Source organism: Dama dama, chromosome 19 (genome assembly GCF_033118175.1).
Source record: "Dama dama isolate Ldn47 chromosome 19, ASM3311817v1, whole genome shotgun sequence".
NCBI lineage: Eukaryota > Metazoa > Chordata > Mammalia > Artiodactyla > Cervidae > Dama > Dama dama.
In genome coordinates, this window is record NC_083699.1 from 84,246,369 (window position 1) to 84,267,619 (window position 21,251).

A 21,251-nucleotide genomic window follows, 5' to 3' on the forward strand; every position below is an offset into this window, starting at 1 on the left:
CCCACATCACCTCTGTCTCCTGCATTGCAGGCAGATTCTTTATCCCTGAGCCACCAGGAAAGCCTCCTGAAAAAGGATCTATATATGAATTATTTTGCTGTACACCAGAAACAATCACAACATCATAAATCAACTATACTTTAATAAAAATACATACATACATACACACATACTAAATAGAAGTCCATTTTCATATTTAACAGGTACAGAGTTTCAGTTTGTGGGAATGGTAAATTTCTGGAGATGGGTAGTGATGATGGTTGCACCACAAGGCAAATATACTTAATTCCTCTGAATTGTACACTTAAAATAGTTACTGTGGTAAAATTTTATCTTGTGTGTATTTTAGCACATTTTTTTCTAGGTCCCCCTTCATGGAAGGAAAGGAGGTAGGGAAAGGACAAAGACTGTCTTCCCAAATTATGGGTGAAAAAGCCTCCTCTGCCCTCCAACAATGCCCTCCTCTGTGTTTTGGCTTCTTCCTCAGGCAGGAGGCCTCAGGACTGTGTATTCACAGCAGCCATAGAAAGAGAAAGTCAGCTGCTACTAGGAACTCTCCTAAAAATCGATGAAGTCCTTTCCCAAAAACACAGTAAAATCCTACTGACTCAAACTGGGCCACGTGCACATTCACTACCCACTTCCTAACAAAGGGGTGAGTCATTGGGCCAATTAGTCCCAGCCTGGGAACCAAAAGAGGGTCAGCTTCCTTGAGGCAGCCAGCTATGGGGGGGAGATGGGGAGGAGAGACTGGTGCCGAAAGGAAAGTGGACCTGTGGGAAAGGGGGAGGGAGAAATGGTTGGACAATTCAGCATCCAGTACATAGGATGTGAGTAGGGCATTTGTGTGGGTGTTCCCAAAGTCCTCAGGAGAGAAGCTGAGAGGCAGAAGCCAGGTCCTCCATAATGTGCCATGTCCCATGACCACCCTTCTGTGTCCTGACAAACAGTCTTGAGTAAATTCTATTTCAGCGACTGATGGGACTTCCTGGCTGACCCCTCACATGCTGTAGGTCTCACTCATTGTACCTCAACCCTATCCCAGCCACCAGAAGCTCTTTTGGCTCAGTGTACCTAATGGTCCCTGGTAACACTGCCTGCAGGAGAGATGCCTTCTGTGTCCTCAACATCTGTTAGGCCAATGTGCTAGTAAAATAAAGTTCTTTTTAACTCCAAAAATGCCAGAATGCAGTTGGATTGATGGATGGTCACTAAACATTTGGAGGAAGCACGAGACAAAATTGCATGGATTTGAGAGACTTAAAATGAATGTAGGAAACAAAAAGGTTATGACCCACTAAGAAGCAGTAGGATAAATTGAAAAACCAAAGTAGAATTGAGTTTAGAAGGTTTTTCCCAGGTCTGGGGGCACACAATGAAAAAAGTTTTATATTTTGAAAAGCCAAAGAAAATTGTACAAGTCCACCTAATCCAACAGAGATTCTTTCTAAAATAAGAAATGAAAAACGTGGCTTCCCTAGGGGAAGGAGGGAACCTTTCTAATAATAATGGAGTTTAAGTTCACAGGTGCAGAAATGGGAGGGGATCTGGAAGAGGTGGTTAGAATTGACATGCTATGTGGCAAACAAAACAGACACGAGATTCACACTTGTCTGAGGACTTTGTGCCCTACCACCTCATGTAAATACTCCACACATCATTAAAAAGAATACCTTTTTAATATTTAAAATTCCATGATTTTTGGAGAATACGTATATGGCACAATGATGTAAACTTATTTGTTTGATAAACTGTACTAATCATTTATTCAACAAACATTTCCTAACCACCTACTATGTACCAGGAAATGCCTTGATATGCATGCTCATATTTAACTACAGTACTATAAATATTTAAGAACCATCTGAAGCAAGAAAATGTTTTTTCCTCCCATACACACTCATTAAGTATGTTCATACTGATGCACAGTGATTAGTTTTACCAGCTTGTTTCTTTGTTTACTGAAAAAATTGAACATCAAATTGTTTCTAAATTAATTTCAAGGTCTGTAGCAAAATTAAAGCTTTTAAAGACATCAAAGCAGTAGCTCAGAGCAATTGTACAATAAAAAGCAAACATTCTAAACTAGGAAAAGAATATGGCCATTTTTAATTGAGTATTCTTATTTATTATTAAATATAAGAAGAAGAGAATATAAAATTCTCATATCACATCAGTCACTTTTATTTATTTTTAGAAGTTATTGTGATAATCTTCAGTTCTGTCTATTGATAAGTTTGATAATCTTATTTTTAATAATAATTATTATTATAAATAATTAATCTTATAATTAACTAATCATATTTCTTTGTATTAAGAATTTCTTTGCAAAAAAAGAATTTCCTTGCAAACAATGTAAGCCAATTTTCATGTGCTATCTGATCTGCCACATTTGACTATGCTTTGTAACTTTCCATAAATTGAATTTTTCATTTTCAAATTTAATCAATTTGAATTATTTATGGTTATAATTGTGTTGAGTAAGAAAGTGATTGAAGTTAAGATTTTGAAAAGCTGGCCATAAATTGAGCAACATTAGTTTTAAATGGAACTATTTCCTCATGGATTTTACTATTCACATTTATTATATGAATAGGACCAATAGAAATTATCCATCATGATCACAATTGCTTTTATTTAATTGCATTTACCTTTGTCAATACACAATGGCCACTCCCATTTAAATATGGTATACCTATAAAAAAAAATAGTATTCTCTGGAGGGCTATGGGTGCACTGTGTAATCTTTATGCAAAGAATCAGGCCAGGGAAAATAGTGGAGAGTACTAAATGCATGGAATTTGGATGGATACTTGCAACCAGAATTAAATTATGCTTATTGGGTTCTTGCTGGCCACAAAAGCTGTCATGCCTACAGCTTTATGGCGCTGGGATATAGCACTGGTGTCTGGGAGTGCAATCTAGCAGGAATCAAACACCAGGAGCAACAGCCCCAACCTCAGTATCCTTGGAAAAGAGAAAACTGCAATCTGATGGAGGCTATGGTTGGATTACTTAAGGATTCAGTTTTATCCTCGTTTTGACATGTGGTTAGTATGTGATGAAGAGGGATCAACAAAGATCTGTTGGATATAAAAGGTCTGGACTTTCCATTATACACTGCTTGGCTATGTGTGACCAAGAATTCAATCCAGGTCACAAGCAACACAGATTTGGGGTCCATCCTTCCTACCTACCAGTTCCCAATGATCCTAGACCCAATTTGTACTATGTGTATAGATTAACTTTCATTTTCATCTTTCCCCATTAATTTACATTCTTCCTGCTTTCCATATCTCTCAAAAGCCCTCTTCCGCCACTCCTCTGATTATTTCTATTTGTTGAAAAGTTAACTTTTCTCAGTTAAGAGTTCATTGCCAGTGACTTTGTAGTATAGTCTGAAGTCAGGCAGGTTGAGTCCTCCAGTTCCATTCTTCTTTCTCAAGATTACTTTGGCTATTCGAGGTTTTTTGTATTTCCACACAAATTGTGAAATTATTTGTTCTAGTTCTGTGAAAAATACCGTTGGTAGCTTGATAGGGATTGCATTGAATCTATAGATTGCTTTGGGTAGTATAATCCCACTTATAATCCCACTTCTGGGCATACACACCGAAGAAACCAGATCTGAAAGAGACACGTGCACCCCGATCTTCATCGCAGCACTGTTTATAATAGCCAGGACATGGAAGCAACCTAGACGCCCATCAGCAGACGAATGGATAAGGAAGCTGTGGTACATATACACCATGGAATATTACTCAGCCATTAAAAAGAATTCATTTGAATCCGTTCTAATGAGATGGATGAAACTGGAGCCCATTATACAGAGTGAAGTAAGCCAGAAAGATAAAGACCAATACAGTATACTAACACATATATATGGAATTTAGAAAGATGGTAACGATAACCCTATATGCAAAACAGAAAAAGAGACACAGATGTACAGAACAGACTTTTGGACTCTGTGGGAGAAGGCGAGGGTGGGATGTTTCGAGAGAACAGCATCGAATCATGTATATTATCTAGGGTGAAACAGATCACCAGCCCAGGTTGGATGCATGAGACAAGTGCTCGGGCCTGGTGCACTGGGAAGACCCAGAGGAATCGGGTGGAGAGGGAGGTGGGAGGGGGGATTGGGATGGGGAATACATGTAAATCCATGGCTGATTCATGTCAATGTATGACAAAACCCACTACAATATTGTAAAGTAATTAGCCTCCAACTAATAAAAATAAATGGAAAAAAAAAAGAAGAATTAAAAAAAAAAGAGTTCATTGGCAGTGGGGTGTAGTAGAGAGAGCACAAACCTTGGCTTTTTATCATTAGTAACACCTGGATTAGATTTCAGTCCATCCCACTTGACAATGGACAAGCTACCTAACTTTTTTTTTTAAGTTTTTAGCAGTATCATAAACTTAATCTTAAATTAGAAAAATATTTATTTATTTGGACACATCTGGTCTTAGTTGTAGCACACAGGATCTTTCACTGCAGGGCACAGACTCTCTAGTTGTGGTCCACAGGTTCCAGAGCTCTTGAGCTCAGTAGTTGCAATGCTCAGGCTTAGTTACCCCGCTGTTTGTGGGATCTTAGTTCTTTGACCAGGGATTGAACCCATGTCCCCTGCACTGCAAAGCAGATTCTTAACCACTGGACCACCAGGAAAGCCTCAGAGATCAACAACAGCAGTTGTATAGGGGGATGATAATACCACAAGCCTGTGGTATCAAGGAGACCCCAGACTCCAGTAACCCTAGCTCTCACCCACCCCCGATATCACACTCCCATGTCACCATGCAAGACTTTTCCCCATTTGTTGCTTGCCTCATACCTTTGCTTATAGTGATTTTTGATATATAAGTATTTTGCATATAGAAAATAAAACCAGAAAAATAAGGTAAATATTTCATGAATATCAGAATTAGGAAGTTCCTTATCATAAAAGCACTGGAAGAAATAATGAGGAAATTACTTTGATATTGTTCCAATAAATCTAGTATTCTAGGTATCCTCACTTGTGTCTTTTTCCAGGCAAACTGTAGAATAATTTTGCTGTTTTCTCCTCCACCTAAAAATCCCATTAATACTTTGACTGAGGTCATGTTAAACTTCTGTAGCCCTATAATCCAAGGCAAAGCCAAGGCCTGTATCAGGAAGGCAAATGTTTTTCCAGAAACCCCTGGCAAATGTCTGCTTCCATATCATTACCCCAAACTGTCACACACATGACTACATTTCCCTGTAAAGGAGGCTACAAAATGTTTGGTTTCCAGCCTCTAGAATGGAGATAGGAGAAGAGAGATGAGAAAGGATATTGAATGAGCCCACCTGCAGGGACTCCCATGAAGTCACCATGGAGGAGGAACCAGAGGCAGGAGCTGTGGGAACCGTTGTCAGGAGCACCTGTGCAAGACTGGTTTCAGGACTGTTGTCGTGGGACCCAGGTAACACAGTGCATGCTACTGAGAAGTCCATTCTGCCCCTCCTTACTGCAGGAGGCCACGGAGCCTGGAGACTCTGGCTGGGAGCAACCACTAAGGAGAGCTTGCCTTGCAGATCAAAGAAGAGTCTGGAGAAGCCCGCAGCACAGTGCTCTTGTGAGGGGGCTCTCAAATGCCTATGGGTACTGCCTATTTGGGCAGATGCTGTGGCTGCTTACCCAACAGTCAGGCCCCTTTCTTCATAGTTCACAGAACCACAGTTTGGTTCCTGTAGCCATGTTCCCAGCGCCTGTGAGTGAATCATGTTTGGTCAAAGCCGGTCATGGCAGTTGCAGTCCCCCTTGGCAAATGATTGGTCTAGACTGGCAGGCAATATGACCCAGCTTTGGACCATGAGATTAAGGGGAAGTCTGCTGGGAACGGTTCTAGAAAAGCTTGTCCTGTCTGATAAAAAGACACAGCCTTGCAAAAAGAAATTCCTTTGCCCACCTCTTCTTCCTGACTTGAACATGGTTATGTGCAGACATCACACTTGGAGCTGTGGTTCTTTCAACAAAAGCAATTTTCTCAGGTTGGTAAGAATGGAAACACAGAAAAAGCCTAGGTCCTTGATGATTTTGTTGAGTAAGCCAATGCATTATACCTGAAACTGGTTTAATGATGGAGATGATGAAAATCTTTATTATTTGAACCATTGTTGGTGTTTTATTACTTGCAGCTGAAAGCATTTTTAAATGATAGAACCCTGGAAAAAGGATATCAAGCAGAGCATTGTAAATTGGTTTATTCTTCAGTAAAGATCTGGGAGATAGAAGATGTCAATAACACCTAACAAGCTAGCAAAATCTGAGTAATAATAACAATGTGACCTCCTTACAGCACCCACAGTCAGTGAGGCTTAGAGGCAGTCAAGTCATACTTAAAAGATAATTTGAGAAGTGACATCTTTATATGATACAGTTTTCCTCTGTTGAAAGATTATGTATTTTTCCAATATTTAAATCTCTTCTAAGTTTTATATTTTTGTCATATTGCCCCAGCTATTTCTTGTTAGGTTTATTCCTAGGTATTTTATGTTTGGGGCTGTTGTCTCTTTCAAGATGTTGAGGTTCCCTAGGGATCTGTCTTCCTCCTCTTTTCACCCCATAGTTGCCTAAATGACACCTTCTTTCCTGCCTTTCCCCCAAATCTTACTTCAGGCCACTCTTTCTCTATTCTGAGCAAACACTTATCCTCCTAGGTACACAGACTTTTGCCTGGACTGTTTTTTGGAGGTCATCCAACCCTGATTGACAGAAAAAGGTAACATTTGGAATCCAGTGAGCTTGAGGTTAAAACGTGTCATGTCAGCAATTGCTAAACAACAGTACATCAGAATAGGTCAAGAATTTGTGAGATGTTTGTGCCAAGTGAAATGTCAAAGCACAAAGTGTGTGAAGGAAAAAAAAATCTCTGTGCCAGTCAAAATGTCATTCTGTCTTGCAGGGAGTAATTTATTCCTTTCTGTCTTTATCGCTGTTCTTGTTTCACACATTAATGTTGCCTCTAAATAATTGAAATTAATAGTGGCATTATCACTGGGTGTGAGGAAAACTAAGGAGCTAATTTAGAATCACTCACTCAGTTTGGGTTTGTTTTGAAAATGGAATTTGTTAAGCCAACCTTAAAAATAAGCCCTTACCTGACTGTCCAAAGCATTTACACTGCAGCCATTTATTTGTTCTGTTAACTTCTGGAACATATAAAAAGAAGGCACAGGAGGCAGTGGAGAATAAACTGTTTTTAAGTACTGTATCTGAGAAATTGCAAACTGGATAGAAATGCTATAGATAGGATGACTAGATCCAGATAGCTCACAACAAACGGAATACCAGTGGCTTGTTGACTTGATTACAAAGCAAAATTCCATGATATTCGTCACTGTTTTCACATTGGTTTTAATTTCTAAATTGGTAAAGCTTCCCAGAACATGGCTCCTCTCCATGCCATTTGCTTTCTCTGATAGCAGCTTTCTCTTGCAATAGTCATGGTCAAACAGTGGGGAACTGGTCTTACTCTTGATGCCACAGCTGCCCGGCTAATAAACCAAAATGCTTTTCTGTAGGCAGTAGAAAGGCCAGGACTGGAGGGAGGCACCCAAGGTGCCCAGAGCACAGCTTCTCAGGAGACCCCCATTCCCAGGTGCCCACCTGCACATCCTCAGCTCTGGAAGTGAACACCTCCTTCAGTGCTGCACCCGAGGCACTTCACTTGCTTCACCCTTGTCCTGGCCATGGTAGGCATTATTGCTGCCCTTGGAATTGAAGTAAAGGGCTCAGAAGTAAAGAAGAACTCTATAAATCTCTGACAATGATAACTGAGTTTCTGCCCAATTTTATTATTTCACAAATTAGAAAGTTAATGATATGAATTTGAAGAATAATAAGAAGCATGCATTGCTAAAATGAGAGAAAACCCTCAACAAAGATTCCAATTAATGGGAATGAGTCAACAGTGTGAAAGGACCATGTGGGACCTCCAAGTTCCAGAGTTTGGACTCCAGGTTTTTAGACCAGGAGCTCAATTTTATCAGCATAAAGAAAAATGGTCTGAAACTGGCAAGAGAATTACAAATAATCCAGAATCCCAATTACTAAGAGTTGTAGATATTTTCCAGTGACAATATCGCAGTGTTCAATGTTCAGGACATCCCTCCCAAGATAGGGAACAAAGTATCAGTCATCAGATGGCTGCAAATAAGCATGAGAGAAAACAGAGGGTGGACTGTCAATGGCTGGGATATTTCATCCAGGTCAGGAAAATGTCCTGCCTCACCCCCAGAGAATGGCAACCCACTTCAGTATTCTTGCCTGGAAAACTTCAAGAAACAGAGGAGCCTGGCAGGCTACTGTCCATGGGGTTGCAAAGAGTCATATACAACTGAGCATGCGTGCACACGCATACCCCCAGAATACTTTATGTATTCATCACTCAACAAATATAAATTGTGTACCTATTACCATATACTTACCAAACCCTGTCAGCTCTACCTTCAAAATGAATTCTAAATTCAGTACTTCCTGCTACATCCACAGTAACCATTTTAAATGGGTACCATCTTCCTGCACCTGGACTAATAGACTAGGCCCTCTAAGTAGTCTCCTGGTTTCCACTGTCTCCCTGCTAAAGTCCAGTATTGGTAAATATGATAAGGATATTAGGCTGATCCTTTTAAATGTAAAGGATCATTATGTATCTCCATTGGCTTCCTACTTCTTAGAATAAAAGCCCAGATGTCTTTCTTGGACTGCATGCTCTACCCCTATTCTCTGATCTCACTGTAACCCAATACCCTCCTCACTCACTCTACAGGTTCTTTCATCCTACTCCTGGGATACCCCAAGAATGCTTTCGCCTTATGACCTCTGCATATCCCCTTCCTGTTTGAATCATTTATTCCCAGATATCTGCATGGCTCACTCTGCTTAATGCTTAAATATCTATGCTTAACTGGCATCTTACTGCAGAAGTCACAGATGACCACCCTACCTGAAACAGCCTCCTGCTTTCACTTTTACATCCCCTTACCCTAAAAGTGTTTCTCCTTAACCATCTGACAAGTTTTCTGTCTCCCTTTGGCAGAAGGTAAGCTCCATGAAATGTTTTGTTCATTGTTATATCCCTAGCACCTAGAACATTGCCTGGAGTGTGATAAATGTTCCAAATATATTTGCTGAATTAAGACTGAACACACCTACGTTATATAATAATTCTCGTCACTGGAGGGGAGTATTGTTTGGTGACTGGGAATTTTCTCTGACCTGGTTGAAACAGCCTTTCAGGATTCTTGATCTCACTTTGCCTTCTGATGAGTCCATCATCAGTTGCGGTATGTGAGAGAAAAAGAAGAGACAAAGGGGAAACTGAAATTTTTACGCATGTGCAAATGAAATAACAGAATTCCATGTATTGAACTCAGAGACAACTGTGGAAGGAGCAGGTTTGGGAGTTGGGAGCTGAAAATCAATAGTTCATTTTTGAACATATTAAGGTTAAGATGCCTAACAGGCATTCAGTTGAGATGTTAAGCAGGTGCCTAGTTTTGTGTTCTGCAGTTCAATGGAGCAGTCCAGGGAGGGCATAAATATCTGGCAGCAAGATGAAGGTGTTTAAAGTCATGGAACTGTGTCCATCCCCTGGGAATGAGTATAGGCAGAGAAGAATGGAGTTCTGAGAAGCAAACCCTGAGACACTCTGACATTTAGAATTCAGGGTGATGAGCAAACACCAGTGAAGGACACTATAAAGTGAGCAGAGGAAAGAGGTAGCAGATGACAAAAGATAGGGATCGAGGAGGAGTTTTTATATATGGGAAATGTTAAGGTATATTTGATGCAATGAAAATGATCCAGTGAAAAAGAAAAAACGTAAAGGTTCAGGAGAAGGGCAATTGCAGGAGTGAAATTTAGAGTAGGGAAGAGGGGCTCCAGTGCAGAAGTGGCAAGGCTGACTTACCCAGAAGCACAGATAGTGCACCCATCACGGCAGGAAGAAAGGCAGCATCTGTGCACAGATGCCAGAGATGGGTAGACATGGTGGTGAGAGCTTGTAGAAGTTCTATTCTGGCTGCTTCTATCTTCTTAGTGAAATGATGGACTGCTGGTATTAGTGATATGGAGGACTGCAAGGAATCAGATGTTCAGAGGAATGTACTGAATAGAGGTGAGTAAGGGATGTTTCAAATTGTAGGATTCTTGGTGGGGAGTGCAAGTGTTGAATTGCCTCATGTGAGGCTCTGGCCATAGGAGCGAGGATTAGGGCAGGAATAGAGACAAGACTACATATGTGACTGGCCAGGGTATCGGGTGAATGGTCTTTCCTGATGTAACCTGGGGCTGACACATGTATGAGTAACCACACTGGCTACTATTACCTGAGCAACTCCTGTGCTCCAGACATTGTATGCAATTCTCTCCTTTAGTCCTCATAATAACCATACAACAACCCCAAGAATCAGAGATTATTATCCTCCAATTGTTTCATCTGTGTCCCAGATGAAAAAAGTAAGGCTCACAAAGGTTCCTTAACTAGCTCAGGGTAACACAGCAATATGGCTACAGGATTCAGACTCAGGTCTTCTAATCCCAAAGCCAGGTTCTTTTCTCTTGGCCTGTGCCACACCTCTCCAACTGCATTACCTACAAGCTTTAGTCCCTGATCACCAGTTACGATTGAGTCCCAAGTGGCTCAGACAGTAAAGAATCTACTTGCAGTCCAGAGACCCAGGTTCAATCCCTGGGTTGGGAAGATCTCACGGAGAAGGAAATGGCTATCCACTCCAGTATTCTTGCCTGGACAAGAGGAGCCTGGTGGGCTAGACGTGACTGGAGCAACTAAACATGCAGGCACATATGTGCTCTGGCCCCGAAGTCTTCTTTTAAAGACAACTTTTTTCAAAGTCTTTATTGAACTTGTTATAATATCAGCTTTTGTTGTTTATATTCTGATTATTGGACTGCAAAACGTGTGTGATCTTACCTCCCCAACCAGGGCTCAAACCCAAACCCCCTGCATTGGAAGGTGTAGTCTTAACCATTGGACTACCAATGGTTAAGTCCTGGCCACCAAGTCTTATGTCTCAACTTTTGTTGTTTAAGCCTAAGGCAAAAGATGCTTCAGTCTCCTGGAGAATAAGCCTCTTTTCATCTTTAGTTAGTGTCACTTTGGGGCATTGGAAACCAACATAAAAAGGCCAGTCTAACTATAGCAATAGCTTTGGGGGGTTTGTTTGCTTCAGGGGATGATCTTATTGATCTGCCCCAGTAGCAACCTTGTTTTACTGTACAAGAGACCCTTAGAAAATCCTGCAGTCAAAGTCAGGGGCCTTATGGCCATATGTCATATGGTAACTCGTCCTTCATCTGGAAAAAAAATGCGTCCTGATTCACTGTCACTGGTATTTCTAGAGTATTCTACCGCAAATTCAGGGCTTTCTACCTCCAAGAGAAAATTTATGCAAGTGATAAGGAAAAAAAGTAGAGACATGAAAGTTTTCACAAACTTCAAACATTTTCTTGCTGCAGTTGAGAAAAATTTGCCTGCATTCTGCTCTGTAATAATTCTACAAGCGAGTACAGGAATCCTATCTCTCTGTGCCCCAAATGAGAAAAACCACAGTTGTCACTGGATGTTATCACTATTAATCATCTAGACCAGAACCGCCCAACAGAACTTTCTGTAATGAAGGAAATGTTCTGTATTTGTGCCTTCCAGTTCAATGGCCCTTAGCCACATAGTGATGTTGAACACTTCAAACATAGCTAATACAGCAGAGGAAAAAAACTTTAAATTTTTATTTAATTTCAACTCATTTAAATTTCAGTTTAAACCATCCATGGCTCACGACTACCATATTGGACAGCACAGATCCAAATTCGAAAACAAGAGGCCCAGCCACCTCACCTCCTTGAGCACAGTGACCAATCTGGAACTTTGCTATGAAGATCCTTACTTATTTAGCTGCTCCTAAGCAAGAAGGGTCTCTGCTACTCACAACTTTTGAGCAAAAATAAATAAATAAATAAACCCCTTGTAATCATTTTCTATTTCTGCAACAGATTTTCACAAACTTTGAAGGTTAAACCAACACAGATTTGTCTCACTAGGTCAGAAGTCTGCACATGGCAGAAGTGAACTGAATTCTCTGCTTAGGATCTCACAAGGCTCAAGTCAAGGTGTCAGCCAGGCTGCATTCCTTTCTGCAGGCTCTGGGGAAGATCCATTTCCAAGCTCATTCAGGTTGTTGGCAGAATTCAGTCCCTTGCTTTTGTAGGACTAAGGTCTCTGTTTCTCTGCTGACTGTCAGCTGCCTTTAGCTCCAAAAGGCCTCTTCCTGGTCCGTGCACCTGGCCCTCTATCTCAGAGCCAGCAACAACACATTAAATCCTTCTCATGCTTGAAATCTCTCTGCCTTGCCCTTCTGCCTTCAGCTTAAGGGCTCACATAATTACACTGAACCCTCTCGGATAATATCCCTATTTTAGGGTGAATTGATTAGTAACCTTAATTATATCTGCAAAGTCTCCTTTGCCAATTAATATAGCATAATCATAGGATTAATATCAGGGAGCAAAATCACATAATCACAACCAGATAGCAGAGGATGGAGAAACCAGTGAGGCAATAGCTGGCAATTACTTAGTGCTTTCTTGAGTAGAAAATAAAAAGAGACTTGTTTGGAAAAAATACTTTTAAAAAACCTCTTTTGACTGTTTTCTGTGTTCTCAGAAACTTGAGGCATTTGTTTTACTTTGTCTTGACAAGCAACTGGCAAAGTGGTGGCCATCCCCAACCCCTGTCAAGGATCCCCAAATACTTCAGGTACAGTTCTTGGAGGGTCTTCGTCTTCAAAATAGCTTCCAACCCAGAAAAAGAGTTGCTACCACTGTGGAGGTCCTTTCCCAGCAGAGCAGTAGCTACCAGCAATTTCTAGCACTCTTTCCGGTTTAGCTGGTGCTGCGTTAGATATTAAGTCCTGATAAGGACAACCTGGCCTGGAGGCTGTTAATTAATGAACAACCTTGTGTGCAAACTAAGCTCCTCGGATCCAGTCAGCAAAATTTCCAATAAGAAAATGAAGCGAATGGAAAAATACTTCCTTCCAGTTAGGTGAAAAGAGACACTGAGTGTTCAAGCCGTAGACAAAGAGCTGCTTTGTGTGTCTGTTCTACTGGAGAGAAAGGAGGAAGGTATCTCTGAGCTAAGAGTGCAGAGAAAAAGAGAGAGAGAACACTGAGGGAGGACCAGTCTGTTACATGAAAGAGAGTGAATAAGAGACAGGCTGATGCATTTCCAAGAAAAACACAAGGTGGTCTGGAAGTCCCCACAGTCGCTCAGGGGGCCACAAAGTTGAGAATGTGTGAGAACCAAGCCCTGGTTGAGAAGGTCATGGCAACAGCCCAGTGCTGTTTACTGACCCCTCCTCCAACCCATCAAATAAGGAACCACTTAAAATGTACCTGTAGGTTAAGCCCCATCACAGATTCTGGGAGTCAGTTGTCTTCCAACTGGGGCAATAAAAACAGAGAAGTAAGGAAAACCTTCTAGCCAGCTTGCTCCAGAATTCCTCCTAGAGAAGCAACTACCATGCATAGGAAAATATCTTGAAAAGTCAGGTAGAGATAAAGGGTGAGCCCTGGGACAGGGATTGACAGGAGTTATCAAGGAAGCAGATAGACGCCTCTGCTCAAAGGGACTTGGAGTGGAGAGATTGAAAGAGGAAGAAGATGGCAGAAAGAGGAGAGGAGAAAGAGACTTAGGCAATATGGTGGGAATCTGGAATCTGGGAGTTGGGAGAAATGGTGTAGGGGGTTTTTCAAACAGGCTTATTTGATGTTAACTCTTGTCACCCACTGTCTAGTGTGTATCTGGAATGCCAACAGCAGAAACTCACCAAAGCGCTGCTAACTTCTATGAGTGGTGCTTTAGGAGGAAACTAAGGAGAAAGAACTAGATTCTGTGACCAGGATCACTTGTGGGTGGAGAAGAACTCAGACACACAGCAGGAGGGGCAGTGTAGAAACTCCAGGAGGGCATGGAACTTCCCCAGAATGTGCTTAGTCGCTTGGTCATGTCCAACTCTTTGCAATCCCATGGACTGTAGCCCACCCGGCTCCTCTGTCCATGAGGATTCTCCAGGCAAGAATATTGGAGTGGGTCACTATGCCCCCCTTCAGGGGATCTTCCCAACCCAGGTCTCCCACATTACAGGCAGATTCTTTACCATCTGAGCCACCAGGATGGGCTGGAGCCAATCCTAACAGATACTAAGGGCAGGGTGACTGCAGCTGACATCTGAGTTACATAAAGATTAGATCAGCCACTAGTTGATTCAGCATGGCATTTATCTTCCTGCTATTTCTGTCTTAATTTAATATCAATTTTTCCCCAAACTTGAATTTATAGTTTTTCCTTCTTTGACCAAATTCTCAGCTTCATATCTAAATCTCCAGCAACTGACCCCCTGTCTAGTAGAGGGTTGGGTGAGGGGTGGTCACCCTAGCAAAGGGAAGCAGTGCTGGGGAGACTCACTGTCATCATGATGAAGACTCTTGGGAGCAGTTTTATTTCCTGGTCACTTGTTGGGAAGGCCAAGGAGTCTGGGTGCTGATTCCTTCTGTCTCCTAAACTTGAGGACTTTGTGGCTGAGGCCCAAATGGTTCTGAGGGGACACCAGGGACAAGGGTGTGTCAGCAATATGAGGGTGGCTTAGCTAGCTTGTCAGGACCCACGATTAGATACACATCCCCAGGAGGCCTAGGAGCATGCATGGTTCTGTTCCTTTGATTCAGGTCTGACAATTCTACTTTCTTTTGATTTTATTTTTTTAAATATTTATTTTTTAATATTTGTTTGAATATTATTTATGTAAATATTTATTTATTTATTTATTTATTGGGCTGTGCCAGATCTTAACTGTGGCATGCAGGATCTTTAATCTTCATTGTAGCTTGTGGGATCTTTAGCTGTGGCATGTGGGATCTTGGAGAAGGAAATGGCAACCCACTCCAGTATTCTTGCCTGGAGAATCCCTTGGACTGAGGAGCCTGAAGTGCTACAGTCCATGGGTTCGCAAAGAGTCTGACACAACTGAAGCAACTTAACACACATGTGTGGGATCTAGTTCCCTGATCAGAGATCAAACCTGGGCCCCCTGCAGTTGGAGCATGGAGTTTTAGCCACTGGACTACCAGGGAAGTCCCTACCCTCCTTTTTTGAGGTTGGTTCATGCTGAAACACAACCATATAGCCATGTTGCAAACCGCTGGTGCCCTGGGCAGAGGGCTCTTGTTGCTGACAAGACCATGAGGGTGGGCAACACCTAGCCTCAGATAGCACCTGGCACCCTCTCTGCATGAGCTTAGAAACCCCTAATGCCAGAGGCCCAAACAGATCATCCAGACTAGTTCATTCAGCTTTACCTATCTCTCCACTACTGGCAAGCTTTGTTTCCACCCTGAAGACTAGCTCCTCTAATGACCTGTTTCTGTTACTATGACCTCCACGCTTCTCTGGCTCATCTTCTTACTTTTCCCTCCCACACAACTTACCCTTCCTACTGTCCCTCTGGACCCCTCATTCATTCACAAACTCCCTTCTCTATAATGTAAGACCTTCCTTGGGCTCCTTTGCCCTCCTGCCTTAACTGAAACATAACACTTGTTGAAGGATACTGCCATTCCTGCAGGCCCCAGGGAGTGAGGATGTTTATTCTTCCATTCTTTACACACATTTGGGGAAAGGAACATATTTATCCTTCTGGTGCCCTATGAACATATCCAAACACTTACTCTTCACTCATCTAGAAGCACTCTCTGCCTTTGTTGTAGTCATAGTTGTCATCCAGCCTTCTCTCCGTCACTCCCTCTACATTCACTGGCCCTCACTCTCTCTTCCCAAAGTCTTGCCAAGGTTACAGGTGACTTTCACCTCCTCTCCTCTTCACCAGTCACTCCTGTGGCTTCACTCTGAACATAATCATTACTCAGAGCTATTTCAGTTCTGCCAACTTGAAGTCTAATATCCCACCAAAACCCATTACCTGTCCATTTTCCAGTTCTCTCTTGTAAGAAGAACAAACAAAAACAACTACTCTTTGACCTCCTTCAGCGTGCTAACCCCTGGGTCCCTCTATTTTATTCCAATCTCTCTCTCATCTGCTTTCACTGTCTCACCTACTTGGGCCCTATGTGCTATCCATTAAGCCGGTATTTTACCACTGTCTTTTATAGATCCATTCAGGAGGAGAACAGACAACCTTATGTACAAATGAAACACTGGGAACAATGAACAGTGTTTTGTGTAAAATAAATAATAAAATAAAATAAATAAAATAAAACAAAAGTTCTACTAGTACTGATATTATGCAGGTAATCTTAAGCTTTTTCACAGGGCTCTGGCTAATATTTAATGACTGAGCAAAAGCACATCCCTATAAGTAAACTCTACTTGGATTTAAATAGAGCCAACTCACCTCCCAGTTGGATTTGGAGCAGAGTTGGAGCAGTAGAACTTAGAGGACTTTATCCTGGAATAATTTAGAACTTTATTATCCAACAAACATTTCTCCTCTCAGTACTATGCTGGTGCCTTGTCTTTTTAAAGAGTCATCATAATGTCTCAAGGGAATTATCTCCTCTTCAACCTAACTCTCCATCCATCTTATATCACTTTTCTTCCTTTATCATAATGTAGAAATACTTCTTAATGTCAACCTATAAAAAGTCACTTATAACTAATATTCTTGCCAAAATGTATGAATGGTAACCTTCAAATCAAGTCTCTGTAGGAAGCCTTGGCCATAACATGTAGGTCTTGCTGTTCAGATGGCAGGCACTGTTTTCCTCATCCTTCTCCACTTCAAGCCATGGCTCTCTAGAGTCGAGACCCACCATCTTATAAGAAGAAGACTGTCAACATTTGCATCCAGCAAAGTTAAAAAAATGGTTGCTAGGGGATTGTAAAACAGGATAAAATAATGTAGGGCAAAAAAGCCAGAGATGGGAGTAGAGGTGGGTCCAGCAGAGATCAACAATAAAAGACAAAAATCTGAGGCTTCCCTGGTGGTCCAGTGGTTACAACTTCCCATACAGGGGTTGTGGGTTAAATCCCAGGTCGGGGAGCTAAGGTCGCACATGACTTGTGGGCAAAAATAAAAAAACAGAAAAATAATACTATAACAAATTCAATAAAGTCTTTTTAAAAATAAACAATATATTTTTTTAAAAAAAGACAAAAATCTGAGCCAATGCAACAGACTCAGCCCACTTACCAGCCAGGAGTTGAGGGGTCACAGGAAGAACTCATTCAAAGAACTGGGGTCCAAAGAGTGAGGGGCACCAGGTAGATGAGGTTTGTTGAAGCATTCTGCTCACTGAGGCACAGGGGATCTGGGAGCATGGGCCTGGTCCCAGGAAACGGGGCTGACAGGATCAAGATCCTGTACACCCATATATCAAGGCTTCTCAGCCCCACACACCACCTGGGAAGCCAGTGACCTGGGCATCTAGGCATGAGAAGGCTTGGGAAGAATTAGTCCCCTCCTGATGGAGGATGGCTCCAGGGAGTCTGACACCTCTGCCTACAAGATCGTGTGCTTAGTCATGCCATCATATCTGACTCTTTGTGACCCCATGGACTGTAGCCCACCAGACGCCTCTGTCCATGGGGACTCTCCAGGCAAGAATACTGGAGTGGGTTGCCATGCCCTCCTCCAAGGAATCTTCCCAACCCAGAGATCAAACCCAGGTCTCTTGCATTGCAGACAGATTATTTACCATCTGAGCTACCAGTGAAGCCTGCAAGATTAAAAGCAGCCAAAAAGTTATGGCCAAACCCTACTGATTTATGAGACAAAAACTACTGATCTGCCAGTCTCTCCTTAAAAGGGGTGGAACTCATGAGCAGCTTTGATGATACATTGGGGTAAAGGCTAACAATCCTTCATTCATTCATGAATCATTTACTGAAAGCCTAATATGTGCTAAACGCAAAGCTAAGTGCTGAGGAAACAAAAGTAAATATGACAGGGACAAAAATACTAACAAACATGTTTTCGTAGCCTCCTCCTCCCCCTCTATCAACACTTCCAGCCCTTTTATGGAGGTTTCTGTTCACATACTTCTGGAGCTGTGCTGTGCTGATCAGGAAAATGGGTGACAAAGAAGATGGAAAGAATTCAGGGGAAACAATAAAGAATTAAGCCAAAAAGAACTGGGGCAGAGGAGATCAGAGATCTGCAGGAGCAAGGAAGGGGATTGGGCGGAAGGAGAGAGAGAGGAGGGAGAAACTGAATGAGTCTGGAGTTGAGGTGGTGAGAAAAATGGTAGCATGTGGGTCAATGAACAGACCTGAGAAGGACAGAGAAGCACAGGGTATGTGTGTGTATGTGACAGTAATTTCAGCCCATGGTCTCTTGGAGACTTTATGAACTTCTTTGCAGTTGGGATCATGTTTTACCCTTGGATGCCACACTATGATAAAACTGGCTGCTACAAAGTAGCCCTGCTCTAAGGGGATTACAGTATAAGACATGGTCCCTGCCCTCTAGATGCTCAGAGTCCAATAGAGAAAATAGTCATTTAACGTAAAATAGCACAATAAAACTTTACCAAGTGCTATGTCACACCTCTCTGTAAGGCATGGGGTGGCAACTGAGGGAGAGGTCACTAGTTTACCTCTTGCTCAAGGACAGATAAGCGCTCTTTCAGCAGTAAGGTCAGTGGGGCTCAGGAGGGGACATTTTCTAGCTTCCAAATTGATGACCAAGAGCAACCTAAACCTCAGTCCCAGACAAGAAGAAGCAGAAGATCCAAATTCCCTCCTCAAACTGCTCAAAATCCCACCACCTCCAGGACCCACCCAGGGGGCAGGTAGCAAGCATCCCACTTGAGTGCCTTTTTTGCCTGAGAGCTCTGTGGGGAGGGTGTTTCTTCCTTTCTACTCCAGTATCACCTATGCAAAGGAAAATGCGTGTAGACGGGTGTGAGCAAAAGAGAACACTGTACCAAACCACATACGCATGGAAGGGGAAAATGAGTGAATGTTCAACGAAGCTTGAAATTACAAAAGTGAAGCACAGAGTTGGCCCCAGAGCAGCTGCGGTTTTACAGCTGAGGCTTGCACAGAGTCTGCTTCCCCCAGGCAAGGGAGGACGTGGAGTTTCCAAGCGGGCTGAAGCAATCGCTCGGTTGGTTTGTGCCAGCCAGATGACTCACTCTCAAACCTGTTTAATATGAAACAGCATTAGGAGACTGGATATAGCCTCAAGGAGATCAGCTGCTAACCAGCTCGGATTATAGCTGCAATTCCTCAAACACAGCCACTTAAGAATACCTATCTGCCTGTCTTCAGTGGCATACAACACTGTAAAGGAAAGGGACCCGTCTGGAAGCAGAAAGATCAGGGTTCTGCTTCCTATTCAGTAGCAGTTCATCAGGTGACTTGGGTCAGCCTCACCTGAAAAATGAGACTGATACCTTGTCCATAAAATAGGGCAATACCCTCCCTGCCTACACCCTGCGGTCGTTTTGAGAATTGAATGAGAAATATGACGAGAATGAAGTGAGGTGATGGAAATGGTAGAGGGCTGTAAACCAGGTATTATCATTACACACAAGTGTCATAAATCTCCTTCTACACTTTCATTGGAACTAGAGGGAATTTCCTTAAATGGCAGGAATGAGAAAATAAACAACAAAAATTCTGCTTCCTACTTTAACATCAGCAGCCGTGAGAGCCCCATTTTAGTGGGTTATTGTGGACTTTTGTCATCCAGGCAGTAAATGGGAGTCTTCTCAAATTTATTAGAGCTCCTCTACTCACTGTTATCTGGGGTTATCAGTTAGACCATCTCTAATAATTCCCAGCAAGAATTTTAATGAGATCTCTGAGAAATTAATGAAACTATTCCTCCCATTTGTAATTACATGGGCAAGAAAATAAGCAAAAGAATCTTTCATTCTTTTTCCTTTCTTTCTTCCCTTTTTATTTTTTTTTTTCTTCCCCCATCTCTGTCTCTCAGAGATAGAGAAGTAGATGAGTGAGGCACTTGTCTATGATGAAAATTTTAATTGAGTGACAAGAAACCTCAAATGTCAAGATAAATATATTTTAATGAATGTTTTTCAAAAATGAAGTAATGCCAAAAAATGAAAAAAAAGTCACATATTTAGATAAAGATGAGTAACAGTGCCATCCAAGATATACTGAAGCCTAAAGCAAAAGGAAAAGTCAATATTTCTCATCCTGCGTATTTAAAACTTGGTATATTGTTCATTATTGATTTTTGCCTTAATATTGGGGGGTGTTTGTTGTTGTTGTTAATTTTTTCAATGTATATTTGGTTGCAATGGGGCTCCATTGAGGCAAGTAGTTCCCTGACAAGGTATTAAACCAGCACCCCCTACAATGGGAGCACAGAGTCTTAACCACTGGACCACCAGGGAAATCCCCTTGCCTTAATTTTGATGTATCATGGATAGAAATTTTTTTTGTTCTAAGTGGCATCTAAAATTATAGCTTTCCTTAAATAGAACTGCCATATGACCCAGCAATCCCACTCCTGGGCATACACACTGAGGAAACCAGAACTGAAAGAGACACGTGCATCCCAATGTTCATCACAGCACTGTTTATAATAGCCAGGACATGGAAGCAACCTAGATGCCCAATCAGCAGACAAATGGATAAGAAAGCTGTGGTACATATACACCATGGAATATTACTCAGCCATTAAAAAGAATTCATTTGAATCAGTTCTAATGAGATGGATGAAACTGGAGCCCATTATACAGAGTGAAGTAAGCCAGAAAGATAAACACCGATACAGTATACTAATGCATATATATATGGAATTTAAAAAGATGGTAACGATAACCCTATATGCAGGACAGAAAAAGAGACACAGATGTACAGAACAGACTTTTGGACTCTGTGGGAGAAGGCGAGGGTGGGATGATCTGAGAGAATAGCATTGAAACATGTATATTATCAAGGGTGAAACAGATCAGCAGCCCAGGTTGGATACATGAGACAAGTGCTCAGGGCTGGTGCACTGGGAAGATCCAGAGGGATGGGATGGGGAGGAAGGTGGGAGGGGGCATCAGGATCGGGAACACATGTAAATCCACGGCTGATTCATGTCAATGTATGGCAAAAACCACTACAATATTGTAAAGTAATTAGCCTCCAACTAATAAAAATAAATGAAAAATAAATAAATAAATAAATAAAATTATAGCTTTCCTTAGTATCAGAGGCATCTTAGA